The following is a 19,048-nucleotide window of genomic DNA, read 5'->3' on the forward strand; positions in this document are numbered from 1 at the left end:
AGCTCAAGAGGTTTCAACAAAAGTTTTCTGCATATCTCTTATATGCCAAATAATAGACTAATCACTGGGCACAAAAGATGAATGAACCGCAGTCCCTACCCGGGAGCTCACGGTCTAATGGGGCAGGTAAGTAAACAGTTCTGATGCTGTAGAACCAAGATTAGAGCTGTGGCTGCCTAGAGGGGTGATTCTGCTGCTTGAACTGAAGGTTATGGGATGAGAGGACCGTGGAGGGGAGGAAGGGTTTTTCTGTTTTTCCAGAAGGGTTAACACCATGTGCAAAGTGCAGGGGCAAGAGAATATGGTCACACAGTTTTGTTAGGCCAGAGCTCAGAGTCTGTGAGGCTGGAGGTGACGTTGTAAAGGGAGGAAGGTGCTGGGTCCTGAAGACCCTTTTACTACACCATGTCTAGGAGCCAGGATCTTACCCCAAAACACATGGCAACATGGAGCTTTTCAGAGGAAAGAGATATCACCAGGTCTGTGATTTAGGATGAGTTCTCTGGCAGCCGTGTGAAGGATCGATGATGGGAGCAAATCCGGAGATGGGAACCCCAATTTGGAGGCCAATCCTGGTGAAAAAGGATGCAGGCTTAGACTAGAGCAGTGGTAGCAGGGAGGAGAGGAGGAAAATTACTTGAAAGATAGTCAGGAGACAGGGACACAGAACTTTGTGGCTGTTTAAGTCTAGAAGATAAAGGAGCGAAGAGATGTCAAAGTTGGAACCACTGGTATGCGAGGCCAAGCTGGGGGCTTCTTGGGGACGCCTTGGTTCCCAGAACCTCCTTGGATTGGCTGTACAGCTTTGGGCAAGTGACTTAACCTTCCTGAGACTCGTTTTTTCCATTTGTGCAGCAAAAATACTAAAATCAATCTTGTTTGGTTGTTGTGCATATTAAAGATAATGTATGCCAAAGCATAGGGCTTGCCTCATCATAGGAACTCAATAAATAAGAGATATAAGTACCATTGTTTGCTCATTCAGCAAACATTTATTGAGCACCTGCCAAGTGCTGAGGATTGTACTGGATCCTTGAGATATAAGGATGATTTTAAGTTTCAATCCCTATTCTCAAGCAGGTCACCAACAAGTGGGAGAGGGACATACAAAGGAACAGTCACATAACAAGACAATATGGGCTGAGACAGAGGAGGAATCTCTTAGCTGTGGCCAAGAGAATCAGGGACAATCTGACAGAGGAGAGGTGACAGCTTAAATGATGTGGGGCCAGCAACCTGTCACACCAACCCCCAAACCCTGACATGGAATTGTGTTTCAGAATCTCTGAAATTTCAGTTTTGAAAGCATTATCTTGTTCCTCAGGGTCAGGGGAAGGGGATGGGCTGCAGATGGTGCCGGTATGGAGCCCAGAGAATGGCAATTGAAACCTTGGCAGGCCCAGGGGAAGGCTTGACAAATGGGCAGGTAGAAAGGGGAACCAGGTAAGAGGTACCATGGCACATGGCAGAGCTTACTGGTTGGATAGGAAGCCTGTGTGTATACGCTGTTTGGGCCATCCTAATTTTGGCCATTCTAATGGAGGCGGATCCTGGTGAAAAACGATGCAGGCTTAGACTAGAGCAGTGGCAGCAGGGAGGAGAGGAGGGAACTGTCTGCCATTCTAAAAATTCCCTCTGAACCGTTTGGTGTCTCCGCCCTCCTCCCATGCCAGTTTTCTTTCTATAATTCTGTCAACAAGCCCAGCTCAGAAGATGCAGCACTACCTGGGTCCTCCACTAAGGAGGGACTCCTGTCCTACTGCACCACCAAGCAAGACCTTGGGCTTTAAAGCCACATAGACTGTGTGACCTTGGACAGTTACTCACATCTCCAGTTTCCTGTCTGCAACATGGAGATGGTAATAGTCCCGCTCTCATGGGGCTGTTGTGAGGTTTCAATGAGATGTGCACTTGGCACACAATCCATGCTTGTTTTCCTTCTCTGCAGCCCAATAGCTGTGTTCTGTCAGGGTCAGACAAGAGACTCTCACTTGGGGGTTTCTCCCCTGGCACCCTGGCTCCTGGGGCCCCTTCCCTATAGACTCTCAGACCCCTCCCCTCTGCTAGCCTAAAGGATCTGTAGCATCCTGGGAGGCCCTGGTCCCCTAGCAGCGGGTTGCTGGCAGGCCTGAGCAGCATGACAACGGGTCCAGCCACAATCCAGCCTACTCCCTGCTCTGATCCTGTCTCTCCTCCCCGCTGACAGTGACATGCCACTGCTCTGCAGATAGGACAGGTGTCCATGGGTGCCTGAAGGCTGACTGGGGAAGCTGGAAACAGCTCTCCCTCACATACTGTGTGGGCATTGTATTCGAATAGCTTCTGAAAAACCAAAGCTCAAGCATGCTCACTTTCCCCTGGAAGGCACAGCATGAAGACAGGGAGCGTTCAGCCATCAGGGACCTCTTTTCTGCACCTTGCCAGCCCTACCCACACCCATGCAGGCACACCATGCGGAGACACTTGGGAAGCCCAAGACCTGACTCTGCCTCTAAGGAGCAAGAGTCATTTCATTTATCTGAGCCTCAGTTTTCCTCCTCTGCAAAATGGGAATAATGTGAATGCCTTCCTTTCAGGAGGATTAAATGAGAATGTGAATGTGAAAGTGCTTTGCAAACTGTAAAAAGATCTGCATATGTATGAGCTCATTAGTGTTCTGCCAAAAGGCCCTTCTTAGGGTTCTAGGAGACAAGTAAAGACAAGGAAATGGGAAACTAAGTAAGAATGGAAAGAAACTCTCCTCAGGACATGTATGTCCTTGGCAGGGAGGAGGGAGAATGGCAGCAGTGACCTGAGCCCATGGATTGACCCCCATGGCTTGGCTACAAGTCAGTAGGGACAACAGGACTTGGCTGGACTCAGCCAATTCTTAGTCCTCCTCTGAATAAATCCAGACCATTGTTTCCAGGGATTTATGGGAAGTGGGGATGAGTAGGAGAAAAATGTCATGTACCTGATACCAGGGTGATTCCACTTTATCACTGCACCGAGCATCACATCCTCTCTTTACTATTTGTGCCAAGTATATAGGCATGTGTGTACTCATGCATGTGTGTGTACACACACACACACACACACACACACACAACATGCATGACCACTCCAGACCTCAGGGGACCAACAGCTGCATCCCCAGAAGGTTCTGGAACAAGATGGGCTCATAAACAGAGGCAGCCAATCACAGCCTTGTTGACCTTAGCAACCACCAAACCAATTAGAACGCCACCCCTGCATCCAGCAGTACTTCCCAAACATAACACACACACACACACACACACACACACAACCTTTGCTGCATTGCCACGGCAATGAAACCACAACACAGAGCGGAAAAAATGGAAAAGTGGCCCTTAGCAACAAGGCTGGACCAGTCATTGGGGTGAGGATGCACGCAACACTGGCTGGGTTAGGTCACTGAGAGGGTCCCCATGCAGGCTGGGGGAGAAGAGAGTGAGCTGGTTCACTTGAGTTTTCTAAGTCTATTTTCTAGCCCTGGGCCTCAGTTCACTCACAGACAGATGGGGCCAAAGACTCCTACTTGTATTATAGTATGTGCTCAGAGTATACAATTACTTTTCAACTAATAAATAAGGATAGGAACTCTAGAGTTTCTTTTCAGAAAACCTTAAGAATTTTGAGACTTCTGGGTAAAAGAGAGTTGATTGATCCCGAGAAAGACCTAAAATCAAAGCCTAAAATCCAGCTCCTGAGTTCATTGTAGAGCTGGACCTCAGTTCAATTTGAAAACATTTACTTGGTTGGTATCTACCATGTGCCAGAAACAGACACTGGTTTCAGTTGTGGCCAGGTGGACTGAGGGGCCTTGGGAACATGTTGATGGAGACATCTGGAAATGTCCAGGATGCCTGTTGAGCAGGCCTGGAGGCCAGTGTTTATAGAGATGGCACACTGCCTCGGGGAGACTTTGCTCAGGGCCAAGGAAGAGTTCTGAAGCTTTAACCACGTGGGCCCCACTGGTAAACTAGCTTCAAGCTTCCATACCTCCTCGTCCTCCCTTCAATCAGCTACCAGAGAGATCTTCATTTAAAATGAAAACTTGACAATGGGATCCGCTGCCCAGCTGCTTCGGATATCTTCCCAACAGTGGACCTTTGGGGCCCCAAGACCTCCCTTCAGAATCTGAGGAAAACTGAGGAAGTCACTCCCTAGTATCAAATATATATGCACATTTCCCATTCCTTTTCAAGACAGATGGGCCGCTTCAAGCTCATTCATGGACTCACTTGTGGAGACGTGGCATGTGAGGCCCTTGTGACCTGGCCTCCGCCTCCCTCATCAGCTCGTCTTGGTTCCTGCCCCCAGTTGCTATGTGCCTGGCCACATCAAACGACATGTACTGCCCTCATGAACACCAATGTGTTTCACTGCTCATGCCTTTGCACATGTTTTTCTAACCAACTGAAGAGGCGTCCTCCCTCACTTGGTACATGGGAAGCTCCTATTCATTCTTCGAAGCCCAGCTCAAAAGTCTCCATCTTCTGTCCTTGCCCTTGACGCTGTCTGGACTGACTCGATCACTCTGCAACCTGACGCACCTCCGTTCTATCTACACACTTCTCTCCTTGCATGTCTTGCAATAAATGTCTGTCTTCTGTACTGGGATCTGAGTTTTCTGAGGCCAGAGACCACATCTTTAGCCTTTGTATCCACAGTACCCAGCATATAATAGGTCTGGAGAACCAAAATGGCAGAACTGAATTGGCAGAAGAAAGAACTGACAAAGAAGGAGGCCAACGAACAGACTGGAATATAGGGCAGGAGCCAGGAGATGAGAGGGTGTCAAGAAGGAAAGAGGCGCCAGGAGCCTAGAAGTCAAGATGGTTAAGTACTGAAAGACATCATTGAATCTGGCAACTAGGAAGCCATTGGTAGAGTGACCAACGGCTCTGGTTTTCCTGGGACTCTCCCAGTTCTAGAATTGAAAGTCCTAGGCAAACAGAGATGATTGGTCAGCTGAGATTGGTGAGCTTAACAAGGGCAGTTCTGGAGGTGGGGCTGGGGTCAGAAGCCTGACTGTGTGGGGCTGAGGGCGGGGAACATGGGAAAGGTGACTGGGAGTACCAGGGACTGCAGAGCGGTGCCGGCAAAAGGCAGAGCAGGCAGGAGCTTCAGGATTGTGCCAGCCTCCCAGATAGTCTTTCCTGCCCCCACTGCCCTGGAGAGGAAGTAAACAAAGCTGGCATCAGGAACACCATGTACACCTTGGTGACTTTTCCCTAAAGGGCTCCAAGCCTGCCACCTCTGTCATCTGCCTGGTCTTCTCACCATCCCAATCCCTGTGGCACCACTGACCTTTCGTCTTCTGTGTATCTTGTCCAGTAAGCACAATGGGTTCTGCTCAAACTGGCAGCCGCTCTTCTCTTCTTTTGAGCTATTATTTAAAAGTCTTTTAGGGGCAGCCAGTTAGTTCAGTTGGTTAGAGCGTGGTGCTGATAGCGCCAAGGTTGCCGGTTCGATCCCCACATGGGCCACTGTGAGCTGCTCCCTCCTTAAAAAAAAAGTCTTTTAGCTTGTAAATCTTGTCCAATTAATTAGATTCTGAACTTCTTGAAGGCAGGGATCATGCCTTGTCTCCCTCTTTCCCCATGCTTTCCTGGTCTTTCCTTCAGTAAACACTAATTAAGTGCTATTTATTCAGTGGTCATGATGGCGGGCACATTTCCTGCCCTCAGGTATCTCAGATCTGGGTCCAGGCCTCTTAAACATGCGGGGTTTTATACCCCTGAGCAGAGAGAGGGATTCAGCGAATCTGTGAAAACCCATAACATTATATGCCAATATTGACTCTGTGTGTGTGTGTGTGAGAGAAAGAGAGAGAGAGAGAGAGAGAGAGAGAGAGAGAAAGAGAGAGAGAGAGAGAGAGCACATGTTTCTAAAGACAGAATCTCTACAAATGACCATGTTCAAGGGGCCTCAATCTGTTGGATTCGTGTACTATCTGTGTGATATAGGCAAATTATTCACCACTCTGTGCCTCAATTTCGTAATCTATAAAATGGGGATAATATCGCACCTTTCTCATAAGGTCATAGTGAGGTTAAGTATATGTAAATAACTTAGCACAGTGCTTGGAACATAATTAGAGGATAGTTAGTGTTAGCTATTATTCTTTTTGAAAGAGACAGAGATGGGGACTGACACAAAGACAAAGATAGATAGATAGATAGATAGACAGATAGACAGACAGACAGATTGATAGATAGATGATAGATAGACAGATAGATATGAGATTTTGTGAGATTCTCAAAGCGTTCTGCGATCCAGAGAAGATGAAGACCCATTGGCCCAGTGGGTGGGACCGAACTGTATACTAACCGGTAGTGTACTGAGACAGGTGCTACAGGGGAGTTAGTCTGAGATGCAGTCAGGGCACCTTGAAATTCCTCTCTGCATCTCCAAAGCACCAAGTGGATGAGGACCTTGTTCTAAACAAGTTGCTCAGGAGTAATGAGTATTTGAATGGGTCCCCCACTGCCACAGAGTAGCATGTCCAGCTTTGAATAGCATGTTAGGAGAGACCAGAACTCCATTTCTCCCAGTTGGATGGATTCAAGAAAAAAAGAAGGAGGAGGAGAAGATAGCTTTTGCCCTTGCTTGCATTAAAAAGCAATAGCCTCCACAGCAATTAGGCACCCGTAAATGACAGAGCCTGCTCTGTCGGCTGGCTCTGCACTATCTCATTAGGTAGGTGCGGAGAGACACTGCACACCCTGCCGGGAGCTGCCTCATTGCCAAGTGTCTGCTCCATAGTTAAACACGAAATCCCAGTCTCTTTAAGGGACCCTCCTGCCCCTCCTTGGGGGATTGGGACACAGTGGGGAGGGCCAGAGCAAGGTAAGGCCTTGCTCTAGGCCCTTCTAGGGGGAAGAGAAACTATGAGTTGTGAGTGAGGAGCCCCAGAGCCGTCCCATGACCTTGGGAGGAGTATTGGGAAGCCCTTAATAAAAGGGCATGGAATGAGAAGAGGGACCCCACTTTCTCCTCACCTTGACACTCAGGAGCTACTGAGAGCAAATGGTCCAAACTGGCTTCTACGGGAGATTCAAAACTGTACTTCAGGAAGTGAGGTCCTGGAAAGGGGAGTTATAAAGTCCTTGCCCCAGGTTTGTCTGAGAACATCTAAACATCCCCCCGTCCCCACCACACACACCATTAATTTGCAACCAGATGGGAGCTGACAGGGATGGATGGTGAGGTAGGGGAGCAGTCAGGGTGTTGGACAAGACCGCCCCCAGAGGCTCTTGTTTTTTCCCACCTATCATTTATTTATTTATTTATTTTAATTTATTGAGGTGACAATTGTTAGTAAAATTACACAGATTTCAAGTGTACAATTCGGTGTTACATCATCTGTAAATCCCATTGTGTGTTCACCACCCAGAGTCAGTTCTCCTTCCATCACCATATATTTGACAGAGGCTCTTGTAGCCAGAATTTGAGTAAGGGTTGGGCTAGCTGGCAGGTGGAAATGTAAGGAGATGTGTGTAGGAGAAATTATTTGGCAAACCTCTTAGGGGAAAAGTGAACTCCCTTCACGGTCAAGACTACTCTAGTGACAAGATGCTGAGGTTGGCTAAACAGTAGAACTTTTGCTTTGTCAAGTGGGGAACACAAATCAATTGGGAAGGCAAGAGGGGCCGAGGCTGGCCCCAGCAGTTCTCTACCCACCCCAACAAAGCCCTTGACCACGCTTCTAAATCCACTTTGAACAAATACTGAAAAGATATCCTGCTGAAGAGATGCCAAGTGATTGGCCTGCCCTGGATGCCCACATATCTCCAGCCAACCATGACCACTGGCCAAAGGATAGAGAAGATGCTCCAGGTCTTCTTCATCCTCTCTCACTGCTGCTGCCCAGGGTCCAGACTGAGGATGAAGCAGAAGAAGGGAGGAGATTAGAGAGAAGGCAGCTGGGGAGGTGCAGGAGGGGTCAAGAGGTGTATAGGAACGGAATCGCCTATAGAGGCACCATGCCATTCCAGAGTTCTCTGGTACCCGCATCCCCTGTGTGTACCCGCATCCCCTGTGTGAGCAGCTTAGGTCTGGAAGAGGCGATTCTCCCAGCTCCAGCTCTAGCAGCTGGATCTTGATGGAGAAAGACAGAGCCATAGATAAGAAGGCAAGTTCACTGGGGGCAGAGGCGGGGAGACCCAAAGCCTCTGAAACCAGGACACTGGACAGACGATGTGCATGCTGTTTGGTATACATTTGCAAGGCATTTTATATTAAAACTGAGCAGTTGGTTTGGTGGTCAGCTCCCCGCTAGAGCCCAGAATACTAGCTCTGCTGACAGAGTCAAGAAAGTACACAGAAACCCCTCTGGCTCCTGCCCCTCTCCCCTAATGGTTATCCTGGCCCTGATTGGCCCCAGGCCAACACTGCTCCCCCTCCAGCCTCCTCCAGTCCAGGGAGGGAGGGAGGAGGGGTGAAGACAGCTGGCAATGGTGACTCACAGCCCTGGCCTCTGAGGTTAGCACCGTCCTGAGAAATGCCTGGGCAGGCTGTGCTCCTCTCACCCTCTCTCAAAATCTCAGCTCTTCAGTAGCCCTTGGCCAAGCTTGGGGTATGTGTCTAGGGCAGTGGGAAAGCAGCTGTCCCTCACCCACCTCAGCCTGGAAGGCGCAAGTTCTGGGCCCAGATCTATGGCCTGTTGGGACCAGCAAGGAGCACTGTGCCATCACGACTTCTGAACTCAGCTCTGGGAACCATTGTTCCCTGGAGTCACAGCTGATTCCCTGGGGCCTCCTCCCAGACCAGCTTCCCCTTTTCCTGCAGCCTGCTGGGGCCCCAGAGCAGCCAGGTGTGGCCTGAGGGATGGAAGTGGGGCCTGGCGGATAGGAGGGGTCAGGAATCAGAGCAATCTGAACAGGTCCAGGATTGGGGGACATCTGGAGGGCTGAGGAAGAAGCAGGGGGTATATTTACAATCCCTTTTCTCTGAGGTGAGCCTGGGACCAGAATGGTGTGGATTACCAGGGCCTCCCAGGAACATAGCCCGTCTGAATGATGGAGCAGATACCGGACCTACTCAGCTCAGACATACCTGAATGATCAGCTAAGTCCAGGGACCCTACACCTGAATGAACAGGTATGCCCAATTAAAATGCATCTGAATGTGTCAGATACTACTGGACAAAAAGCACCTGAGCATCCAGGCAGTGGTGGTAGGTCTACCTGAGGGAACAGGTAGGGCCGGGTACAATTCCTGAATACACCAGGCTGTCCCAAATCAGATCATCTTGCCAAATGGCCTGGCAAGAAAGACCCATTCCAGGGGACCAGCTACTCCGGGTGACAGCCCAGCCTCACAGGTTGTGAATGCCTGGTGTAGGCAGGGGAAGGAAGGGAACAGAGTCTGGACCCCAGGCGTACTGTTTGCCCAGGGAGCTTGCCCCGCGTCCCTCTGGGGCATTAATGCTGCTCAGCATTTCTTCCCCAGGATCTCAACCATTCATGAACCCACAGCTTCGCTCTTAGTTAAACAGCTGGCGACTGAACCTGATCCAATATTTACTCCTGGAGAGAGGGCAAAGGGGCACGCGTCACACCAGGCAGCCTGAAGCTGCAGTTGGCTGGGTTCTGGGGGAGGGGTGGGGAGGGAAAGGGAGAATTTGCTCTCTTTTCTCAAATACCAGAGGGTTTCTCAGACCTTTGTTATCCCCCCACCCAACCATTTACCTCGGCTTTCTGGCATGGGCTGGGAGGGACTGGAAGGGGACTTTGTCCCCAGGGAACTGTCCCTGAGAGGGGTGAAAGTCGAGTAGAGGGACATCAGCCAGGAGTGGTCAGAAACCCACAGCCCTCCCTTGAAATAAGAAGGTACCAGGTCCTGCCCAGACACCTCAGGGGCAGGAGGCCTTCCAGTAGGAAGGGATGAGAAAGTAGGAGGAGCATGAGCGTCAGGGCTAGCGGCTGCCACCTCAGAAAGGAGTCAGACCCACCAAGACTCTGTAAGAATCCAGAAACTTTGTAATTTCCCCACATATGGCATCAAATTAGCAATAAACCTTGAAATCCAATGTATCCTGCCACGTTATTTAAGGGAAAGGCAGCTGGGGGAGCTCCCTTACCAGCCAGGCCTGAAGGAGAAGCTGTAGGGAGAGAGGGAAATTGACTGATTTCAAAGAAGGGCAGAGAGCAGGTGAAGAGTGGAGCTTGCCGAAGAAGAGAGAACCGGTGCAGCGTGGGAGTGGAAGCGCATGTTTTCCTGATGAGAATGGACTCTACTTGGCTTCTTCACTGTTATGTGTCAGACACTTTATAGAGATCATAGTTAATCCTCATGATAAAATGAAGTAGATACTGTTATCCCAGTTTACAGATGAGGAAACTGAGGCTTACTGAGGTTAAGTGACTTTCCTAGCCACTTAGTGAGAGGCAGAGCTGAACACAAGTCCAGGTCTGTCTGAGTCCAGAGCATGCGTGCTTTCTGCAACGCCTGGATGATCAAGTGGCTCCAGTCCCCCTCCCCATGCCCAGGACCCAGCACAGGTCAGGTCAAACTGGGGCGAGAGTCTCTGCTACACCCTCTGAGTGCCCACGCTCAGCTGCCATGTTTCCTGCCACCCCCTTGGACTGGAGATCAGAGACATTGGCCTCAAAAGAATCTGGATTCAGATACTATTCAGTAGAATACAAGATCTGCCAATTAAGTTCCCGAACTTGTTGCAACGATGTTGCTAAACTTTTTTGATATCAGAAGGATTATTCATTATGAATTTGTACTAACTAGATAAACAATTCATCAAGTTTACTATTTGGAAGTGCTGAAAAGGCTGCATGAAAAAGTTAGACACGCTGAACTTTTTGCCAACAATTCATGGCTCTTGCACCATGACAATGCACCAGCTCACACAGCACTGTCTGTGAGGGAGTTTTTAGCCAGTAAACAAACGACTGTATTGGAACACCCTCCCTACTCACCTGCTCTGGCCCCCAGTGACTTTTTTCGCTACCCGAAGATAAAGGAAATATTGAAAGGAAGACATATGGATGACATTAAAGACATCAAGAGTAATACGATGACAGCTCCGATGGCCATTCCAGAAAAAGTTCCGAAATTGCTTTGAAGGGTGGACTAGGTGCTGGCATCGTACTTTGAAGGTGACCGTAGTGCTATTCAGCAATGAGGTATGTAGCACTTTTTCTAGGATGAGTTCGCGAACTTAATTGTCAGACCTCATATGTGACCTTGGGCAAAGGGCTTAACTACTTAAGGTTTCCTCATCCATAAAGAGAACCTAATCATGCCTATTTCATAGAGTTGTTCGAGAATTAAATGAGATAATGCACATAAAGTGCCTGGCCCATAGTATGTGCTTAATAAACAATAGCTCTAGGCGGGGCTGACTTCATGGGCATCCGATTGTACAGTCTCACAGGGCCCTGTGCTCGGAACGGCCCCACATTCAGAAAGCCCCACACTGCGTTTGATGTTTTATTGTTGCCTTCTTGAAATTCTGAATACTTTTTGAACAGGAGCCCTGCGTTTTCATTTTGCACTGGGTCCTGCATACTATCTCACCAGTCCTGCTTATTGGTTCTGGTTCAGTTCCCTGACCAGAAAGGATTAACTGTGCCCTACACTGTGGAACAAGCCACCATTTCATCATTTCATGATTATCTATGCCCAGGAAATGTTCTCTGCCCATCCATCCTATATTTTGTTGCTTATAAGAAATCAGAGACAGCTAGACAGAGCCACAGCTTTCAGCACCTCCAGGGCGGCGGGAGAGGGTCACACTCCTGCTGGTTCTGAGGAGACGCACTTTTTGGGGGAGAACCGTGAGCCCTGGCTATTGGCAATTCAGGGTGGTCTCCTTGATGGCACCAGCTCCCTTAGGTATTCAATGCCTCACCAGGTTGGGAGCCTCCAATCCCTGCCTCCACTTCCTCCATCGGGGCCCAGCAGTGTCCTGACCACTAGGGTGAGGGCAGCAGGCCAGAGCAGAGGCAGGACTCTGAGCCCTGGTCAGGAAATGATGGCCAGGACAGGCGCTTCAGGTGCCACATGTTCCAGGACTGGAACCCGAGGCGGAGCTGGACGCCATGCCCTCCCTCCCATGCAGACTGCTCGCAGGCATCTGACCTCCAGAGCGTCTGCCCCTTCACCATTTTTAGACTCCAGTTCCCAGGGGCCCAGCTGCTCACTAAATCGGTAGTCTGGGCCCACCTACTGAACCCTAAGAAGCATCCTGCAGGGGAAATGGAAACTGATAGGCTGGAAGGCTGTCTGTTTTCTCTTATTTACTCTTAAAAACAGACTTAACTCACTTCTAGGTGTAGGAGCCTTTTACAAGGATGTTGGAGTGTCATGGGGGAGGATGAGGGAGAAGACAGCGGAACAGGGGTCTGGGGTAGAGCTGCAGCATGGCAGAGAGGAATCACAGGCTTACCCAAAGACCAAGAAATATCAGAGCGAGAAGCGACCTTTGAGAAACTGAGGTCAAAGAGGGAAATAAGTCAGGACTGGAACCTGAGTCACCTAAAGCCCAGCCCTGGGATCTTTCTAGCTCATCATCTGAGTTCAGGATCAGATACAAACTGGGGTAGTGGGGCAAAGAGAGACAGCTCTCCTCACTCCTCCCCACTTCTACACACACACACACACACACTATTGGATCTGTTCCAGCTCTGATTCATCTTGACACTGGTAAAGGGAGGTATTAGATCCCAGTCAGGTAAAAAGGGCCTCAGGGTAAGGAGGTACGTACCCTCTGACCCTAAAATTGGCATGGCTTCTGAAATCTGAGGCTCTTGGGATGGCTTGATGTGCTATACTCCTGCCAGGACCCTTTTCCCAATGGCTTAATGTGGCAGCTACCTTTCTGAGTCCTCAGATTGAGATCCTAGGGGCTCTTCATGGGATGGAGGGACCTGGAGGGTTTCCCATTCAGTGTGGGATCTTAAAGATAATAGCATTAATTGCTAATATTTATTAAGCACTTTCCATATGCCAAACACTGTTCTAAGAGCTTTCCATGTATCAATTCATACAATACTCACACAATCCTATGGAAGTAGATACTATCATTGTCCCTATTTTGTAGTTGAAGAAACTGAAACAGAGAGGTTAAGTAACTTGCCCAAGGTCACACAGCTAGTAAACAGTAGAGCTAGGATTTGAATCTAGGCATCCTGGGAGTGGGTAACCTGTGTTCCTCCACCTCTCCCCAAATCAGTCCTTCGCTTTGGGCTCCTAGTTTAGTGCTCTTGGAAGCACAAAACATGCTTGATTCCCTTCTAGTGAGCTTTTAGTTAGAAGAGGATATATATATATATATATATATATATATATATATATATATATCCACCCATACCCATGTACCATCTAATTCAGCTCCCCTCCCCTCCCACACTTGGTGCCACGCACTGTTGCCCAAGCAGGAGGTAATCTAAGGTTTGGAGAACTACCTCTCTCTCCTGAGCATCTTTCCTGTCCATCAGAAAACCCCTGAATGGCCTGTGCTGCCACCTCCTGGCCACAGAGGCTTAACACTGGCCCTGTGGGTGTTCTGCAGGACTCTTCCCCCTTTTACTCTACATTCCCTCTCAGCGACATCATCATCATTTCCCAAGGCTATGTGACCATCAACACGCTGTTGATCCCTATATACATATTTTTGTTATTTCAGGTTTTTTTCCAGTTTTATTGAGAAGTAATTGAAATATAACATTGTGTAAGTTTCAGGTGTACAATGTGAAGATTTGATATGCCAGGAGTGACAAAAAAATACACTACGGTTTATAAAAGTGGACACTTTGGTCAACACAGCTCAAGCAGTAGTTCGCCATAAACAGAAGCGTCTGGATGCTGATGGTAACCACTTTGAGCACCTCTTGTAATTGCAGAAGTCAAACGTGATTTGTATTCATCTTTTGTTACCAGTATATATTGAGTATTACAATTTTAATACAGTTTTCCTTTCTTAAAATGTGTATACATTTTTTTGGCACCCTCTGTATGTATATATTGTCAAATGATCACCACAATAAGTTTAGTTAACACATTCATCACCTAACATAGGTGGGATTTTTTGGTGGTGATAAGTCTCTGTCCATCTTTATCTCTTCTGAGATCCTGGTCTGTGTATCCCCATGTAAATGGCTTTCATACCCCAGCACCGCATAACTCCCATAAGTTCAGAGCTGGAATCAGAACCCTGGTGTCCTGGCTCCTAACTCAGTTCTCATGTCACAGCACCACACTGCTTCCCCAATGACGTAGCATAAAACATGGACCAAATGAATGTCTGGAGAAGGACGAGATAAAGATCGTGTGCTGGCCAGAGTCAGGATTTAGACACAAGTTGGAGTGGCAGCAACGCCAGTATGCTTTCTGGAGCATGTCATGTCCCTCCTGGGGTTTGGAGAAGGGAGGTGGCTTCTAAAACACACAGATAAGGGTTGGTGAGCCGTCTGGGGTGGCTGGACAAAGGCTTTGAGGCTGAGGAGTGGTGTGAAGAGAGTACATGCTGGGACTCCCTGCACCAGACTAGGGAAACTGAACAAATGAGCGCCCCGGGGTATTGGAAGAGGAGAAGACAGGGCTGAGGGTGCGACCTTGGGTTCTGACCTCATTGAGGGCAGTGGAAGAAGAAACAGAACAAGGGACAAAGAAGGAGCAGTCAGACCAAGAAGTTGAAGCCTGAATACTCTACATCTTAGAGAAGGGGTTGGGACATGACAGCGCAGTACCCACCTATTTTTGTACTGTCCACAATCTCAGAATGGTTTTTACACTTTTAAATGGTTGAAAAATTCAAAAGAAGAGAATATTTCATGACATCTGAAAATTATATGCAATTCAAATGTCAATATCTATAAATAAAGTTTTCTTGGAACACATGCTCATTCTCTTATGCATTGTCTGACTGCTTCCTGCTACAATGGCGGAGTCGAGTCGTTGCAACAGAGATCATACAAAGCTTAAAGTATTATCTGGCGCTTTGTGTAAAAGTTTGCAGACCCCTACCTTAGAGGAAAAGGGCCCTGGGCCACAGGATCAGTCCCCGTGTTGGAGGGGAAGCAGCCTAGGGGAAGTTCAAAGGAGCAGAAGGAGGGGGTGGGATCTCCAGAGGCCTTTGCCAGAGCCAGCTGCCTTGGTTTTCCCATGACAAAACTCTCCCAACAATGAACCTCCATCTTTTCAGCCTTGAACTAGCTCCCAGGGATGATCCTAAAGGGACCCAAACCTCTCCACACACCCTCTGGCCTGGGAGTCCTGGCTCCACCATTATGAACTGTGTGAGCTTGTGCAATCCCATAACCTCTACACCTGAGGGCCGCGATCTGTAAGATGAGGATGCTAACACAGACCTTGAAGGACTGTTGAGAATTCTGTAAAATGACACATTTCATAGCACAGTTCTTGGTGCCCGATGGCATTCTGAAATCCTTGCTGCTGTTACAGAAGTGGGTGCACCTCCTAACTGTGCCCACTAGAGGGCAGGAAGGCCCTGCTGGAGGCCACAAGGGGGTCTGATAGAGTTGGTCTGCAGGTTCCCTCCAGGGAGGTACCGCCCTGCTGTTTACCACCCTGGCCTTTGATCAGCTCCTGTTCTCCCTGCAGCCTGCTGGGGGCCAGACTGGTGCAGAGCTTCCCGTTGGGAGAGGGCCAGACTTCCTTTTTATCCTTTTTCTGTCTCCCAGAGGCAGGCCAGGCTGAGTCCAGGTCACTGGGTACACACTCCTATTCCATCAATTTGCACATCACCTCAAGTCATCCTCCAATGACCCTGGATGCTGGCAGAGCAGGTGGGATAATGGCCCTCATCCCGGTGAGGGAACCAAAGCCCAGAGAAGTTAAGTGACTTGCCCTAGGTCCCACAGCTGGTTAACATGGTGGCTGAGATTGTAGCTCGTATTCTATCTTCTGATGCCAGGTGCAGCTCTCTCCTGGTCCTTAACAACCCCATCTCCCTGAGGTTCCACCTTCTGCAGCTTCTTTCAGCATTCCTACCCCTGCCTTCCCAGCTCGTGAAATACCACCCCTCTATCCCTACAGAACTCACTGTTCCCAGTGCTTCCACACAGGTGAGCTCAATTCTACTGGGAACTGGCTTCCCCAGGATATCTGAGGGCAGCAACTATTCTGTCCACAGGCTTTTGATGCTGTTGCGAACTCAAGAGCAGACAGGCACACACACACATGCAGCTATGACAGGGACAAAGAGGTTGCCAGGCAGAAGTGGTCAGGGAAGGCCGCAGGGAGGAAGGCCTTTGGGAAGCTGCAGGAAGGAGAGTGAAGAGGCAGGAATGCTCGAAGTCTTTCAGGGTCTGTCTATAGAACCAGACAGGGGCCTGTAACAGACAACAGAGCAGAGGGCGAAATGGGAGTCCATAAAGTCAGACGAGGCTGCTTCACAACTAGCCTCGAAAGCCAGGCTCAGGGAGGGAGATTTGGTCATACGGGCAATGGAGGGACAGCGAAGACTTTTGAGGGTGAGTGTGACAGGAAGCAATGGTGTTTCTTGCCCTTAGGAAGGCTGATAGGAAAGTGATGAGGAGACTGGGAGCACTGGGAAGGAAGTAGAGGAGGATGTTTCCATGGTCCAGGCTTAAGGTAAAAGTAGACACAATGGCGAGGGCATGGATTCTGGAAGAACAGCAGGGGTGTCAGGCCTGACGTGATGTGAATGATAAAGCAGAGGAAGTAGCCCAGATTGGGACTACCTGAAGAGTCCAGGGAAGTGTGTCTGTGTGAGATGGGTAATGTTAGGGAAAAGATGACTAACTCTTTTTATATGAGGATGAATTTGAGGACATGAAGTAGAAATGCTCTGTCAATACAGGATACAGGGATACATCAGGATACAGGGTGGGATGCTGGAAGAGAATCAGAGTTTGAGATGAAGAAGAGGAAAAACTCAGCCACAAGGACATGATCTCTGAAGCCGCGAGAGGATGTGTGGACGCCAGCACAGCAGATAGAGAGGGACTGAGATGAGGCAGGGAAAGGACTAGCAGGGGTGGGCCCAGGGGAGGGTGTGTAGAGGGGCCTCCCAAGGAGTCAAGCCTCTCCACCACCCAATGGCTCCTGGGTGGAGCCCATGACACCCCCTAGCAACCATGATTGGTTCAGGGGGGGACATTTGCCTCAATTCAGGCCAATCAGAGAATGACAGCACTTTTGATGGCCATACTGGGACGAAGACAATCTTCCCATCAGTATGTGAGCAAAGAGGCAGGTGGGGCAAAGAGCCTTTGACCCCACCTGGGACCCCAAGGAGAGCCGGTCTGAGGCTAAGGAAGACAAACTGGGAGATGGAAAGACACTTGGCCCTCAGTGACGTCCCAGACTTGCTCCATAAATCCGGGAACCATTTTGTAATGCAGGTGGACAGAGTTTTCTGTTTCCTGCAGTGGAAGATTCTTAACTCTTACCGAGGAAGAAGGAAAACCTGAAGAACGCCACTTTTTGGTAATTGAGGGAGAAAATTTCAAAATGGAGGGAGGGTTGAAGAGTATCAAGTGCTGAGAGGTTGGGTCCAAGATGTTTTATTGTCCAAAAACTGTGCAACAGAAGAGGAAACAGTGGATCAGAGAGGTTCCTATAGTCAGACAGCCCCACACCCAGGACTCAGAAATCACAGCAAAATTCAGACTGAGGATTCACAAATTCATTACCGCAAAGGGGAAAGGGGAGCTGTGTCTTGGAGAGCGATTCTTGGAGGGGGTGTCTTCCAGACCCGTGGCTTTGGTGTAGTGCCCCACTCCCTCAGCCCCCACTCAACTCCTTTCCAAAAAGTACTGGAGGTTTAAAACCCTCGTGCCAAATCACTCATCTTACTTCTACCTCAGACAAGAAAATATCTCATATTTTCAAAATTCTTTAGATAAAAAGAGACCACATTCCTTCTTACTCAACCACCCAGCCCTGGAACGGTTCTTCCTAGTGTCTAACTTGATCCTTTCAGTTGAGAGTGACTCGTTAGCCCACTCGTGGACTAGAGCTGGTTGGTGGACACACTGGACAAGGGGAGAGAGGGAGGCAGGCAGGTGGGAGTGGTTGCAGAGGCAGGAGGGTGCCCTGCCCCAAACGCGGCCCCTCAGGCTGAGGCAGGGCCCGGCTCTTCCTGAGCAGATTACCGTTGTGGTCTAAGTGACTGAAGCTGCCAAGAATGCTATTGTAGCAAGAGGCTTACCGAAATGTAGACACACAGCCCTGGCATGTCCTGACGCACACAGATGGGAGAATGAGCAGAATAAGCTCCCAGCACTAAGCCTCTCTATTGTCCTGCTTGTTGCTAAAACACCTGGCTGACTTTTCTGCCAAGTGTCCCTCCCTCCTCCAGAACTGCACTCGATGGCCCTGTGGGCGTCTCCCCTCCTAATGCTGCCCTTCAGAAGGAGGAGGGCTGAAATGTACCCCTGAAAGCTTGTGTCATTCAGCCAAATATTATAGAGGAGACCCGCGCAAGTGAGTCAGTTGCCCAAGGTCACACAGCAAGTCAGCAGCAGGGCCAGGACTAGCGTCTAGGTCTCCTGACCCCCTGTGAGAGGTCACTCCTGTGCACCTCGCATCCCCTCCCGTCCCAAGCAGTGACCGCCACACTCCCCCTCCTCACCACAGACCTGGGGCTGCCCTCTGGGAGCCCTGATGGGTGACTTGCACCCATCCCTTGTGTGGATTGGCATGGGGTCTTCTTCAATTTGGCGCTGGTTCATTTATCGGGGGTGGAGTCATAGGTCAGCTCACATCAGAGAGGGAGATAACATCCCACACTTGGCAGGGGAAACCAGAGAAAAAGCCCATCCTTCTGTAAGGGCAGGTTGGAAATCGGGAGGGTCTGAGATGGCCCATCTATAGGAGGCAAACCACTGCTGCATAGAGGGACCTGGGAACCTCGGGCCTTGGGAATCCAGAGTGAGCATTGGAACTTTCCATTGGCTGGTGGCTCTGGGGTGATTGTGGAAGATAGGGCTGGGTGGAGGTTGGCTGGGTGAGAAGGCAGGATGGGCAGGAGGAAGTGGGACCTGGAGGCAGCCGCATTTCTTCATGTGGGTGTCCCACAGGCACCTCCAAG

The 19,048-nt window shown here is 49.4% G+C and overlaps 1 long non-coding RNA gene across 1 annotated transcript; it reads right to left on the reverse strand.

The window, feature by feature from the left end:
• Positions 1–7,334: 7,334 nt before the first annotated feature.
• Positions 7,335–18,229, reverse strand: LOC117015432 (uncharacterized). Its single transcript, XR_004421710.1, has 3 exons — positions 18,167–18,229; positions 17,406–17,533; positions 7,335–7,887 (listed from the first exon to the last, which is right to left on the reverse strand). It is a non-coding gene; the product is annotated as an uncharacterized LOC117015432 (long non-coding RNA).
• Positions 18,230–19,048: the final 819 nt, after the last annotated feature.

The sequence above is a fragment of the Rhinolophus ferrumequinum genome, chromosome 22, assembly GCF_004115265.2.
Source record: "Rhinolophus ferrumequinum isolate MPI-CBG mRhiFer1 chromosome 22, mRhiFer1_v1.p, whole genome shotgun sequence".
NCBI lineage: Eukaryota > Metazoa > Chordata > Mammalia > Chiroptera > Rhinolophidae > Rhinolophus > Rhinolophus ferrumequinum.